Genomic DNA, 2,709 nt, shown 5'->3' on the forward strand with positions numbered 1-2,709 from the left:
CATCAATAACATGTATATCAAATATACTTATGTTCACTTTGCCATCCTTCTTATCCGCCAATCACTTGGGGTAGTTCCGCTTCGAGTGACCAGTCCCTTTGCAGTAGAAGCACTTAGTCTCAGGCTTAGGACCAGACTTGGGCTTCTTCACTTGAGCAGCAACTTGCTTGCTGTTCTTCTTGAAGTTCCCCTTTTCTTGAAACTAGTGATCTTGTCAACCATCAACACTTGATGTTTTTCTTGATTTCTACCTTCGCCGATTTTAGCATCGCAAAGTGCTTGGGAATTGTTTTTGTCATCCCTTGCATATTATAGTTCATCACGAAGTTCTACTAACTTGGTGATGGTGACTAGAGAATTCTATCAATCACTATTTTATCTGGAAGATCAACTCCCACTTGATTCAAGCGATTGTAGTACCCAGACAATCTGAACACATGCTCACTGCTTGAGCGATTCTCCTCCATCTTTTAGCTATAGAACTTGTTGGAGACTTCATATCTCTCAACTCGGGTATTTGCATGAAATATTAACTCCAACTCCTGGAGCATCTCATATGCTCCATGACGTTCAAAACGTCGTTGAAGACCCGATTCTAAGCCGTAAAGCATGGCACATTGAACTATCGAGTAGTCATCAGCTTTGCTCTGCCAGACGTTCTTAACGTCGTTAGTTGCATTAGCAGCAGGCCTGGCACCTAGCGGTGCTTCCAGGACGTAATTCTTCTGTGCAGCAATGAGGATAATCCTCAAGTTACGGACCCAGTCCGTGTAATTGCTACCATCATCTTTCAACTTTGCTTTCTCAAGGAACGCATTAAAATTCAATGGAACAACAGCACGGGCCATCTATCTACAATCAAACATAGACAAGCAAGATACTATCAGGTACTAAGTTCATGATAAATTTAAGTTCAATTAATCATATTACTTAAGAACTCCCACTTAGAAAGACATCCCTCTAATCTTCTAAGTGATCACGTGATCCAAATCAACTAAACCATAACCGATCATCACGTGAAATGGAGTAGTTTTCAATGGTGAACATCAATATGTTGATCATATGTACTATATGATTCACGCTCGACCTTTCGGTCTCAGTGTAACCGAGGCCATATCTGCATATGCTAGGCTCGTCAAGTTTAACCTGAGTATTCTGCGTGTGCAAAACTAGCTTGCACCCGTTGTAGATGGACGTAGAGCTTATCACACCCGATCATCACGTGGTGTCTGGGCACGACGAACTTTGGCAACGGTGCATACTCAGGGAGAACACTTTTATCTTGAAATTTAGTGAGATATCATCTTATAATGCTACTGTCAATCAAAGCAAGATAAGATGCATAAAAGATAAACATCACATGCAATCAATATAAGTGATATGAGATGGCCATCATCATCTTGTGCTTATGATCTCCATCTTCGAAGCACCGTCATGATCACCATCGCCACCGGCGCGACACCTTGAGCACCATCATAGCATCGTTGTCGTCTCGCCAATCTTATGCTTCCACGACTATCGCTAATGCTTAGTGATAAAGTAAAGCATTACATCGCAATTGCATTGCATACAATAAAGCGACAACCATATGGCTCCTGCCAGTTGCCGATAACTCGGTTACAAAACATGATCATCTCATACAATAAAATTTAGCATCATGTCTTGACCATATCACATCACAACATGCCCTGCAAAAACAAGTTAGACGTCCTCTACTTTGTTGTTGCAAGTTTTACGTGGCTGCTACGGGCTTTAGCAAGAACCGTTCTTACCTACGCATCAAAACCACAACGATAGTTTGTCAAGTTGGTGTTGTTTTAACCTTCGCAAGGACCGGGCGTAGCCACACTTGGTTCAACTAAAGTTGGAGAAACTGACACCCGCCAGCCACCTGTGTGCAAAGCACGTCGGTAGAACCAGTCTCGCGTAAGCGTACGCGTAATGTCGGTCCGGGCCGCTTCATCCAACAATACCGCCGAACCAAAGTATGACATGCTGGTAAGCAGTATGACTTATATCGCCCACAACTCACTTGTGTTCTACTCGTGCATATTACATCAACGCATAAAACCATGCTCGGATGCCACTGTTGGGGAACGTAGTAATTTCAAAAAAAAATCCTACGCACATGCAAGATCATGGTGATGCATAACAACGAGAGGGGAGAGTGTTGTCCATGTACCCTCGTAGACCGAAAGTGGAAGCGTTGACGCAATGTAGAGGAAGTAGTCGTACGTCTTCCCGATCCGACCGATCCAAGCACCGATACTCCGGCACCTCCGAGTTCTTGGCACACGTTCAGCTCGATGACGATCCCCGGGCTCCGATCCAGCAAAGCGTCGGGGAGGAGTTCCGTCAGCACGACGGCGTGGTGATGATCTTGATGTTCTACCATCGCAGGGCTTCGCCTAAGCACTGCTACAATATGACCGAGGTGGAATATGGTGGAGGGGGGCACCGCACACGGCTCAGGAACGATCACGAAGATCAACTTGTGTGTCTATGGGGTGCCCCCTGCCCCCGTATATAAAGGAGTGGAGGAGGGGAGGGCCGGCCCTCTCTATGGCGCGCCCTAGGGGAGTCCTACTCCCACTGGGAGTAGGATACCCCTTTTCCTAGTACAACTAGGAGTCCTTCCAAGTAGTAGGAGTAGGAGACAAGGAAGGGGAAGAGGGAAGAGAAGGAAGGAGGGGGCGCCGCCCCTCCCCC

The sequence above is a fragment of the Triticum dicoccoides genome, chromosome 5A, assembly GCF_002162155.2.
Source record: "Triticum dicoccoides isolate Atlit2015 ecotype Zavitan chromosome 5A, WEW_v2.0, whole genome shotgun sequence".
Classification (NCBI taxonomy): domain Eukaryota; kingdom Viridiplantae; phylum Streptophyta; class Magnoliopsida; order Poales; family Poaceae; genus Triticum; species Triticum dicoccoides.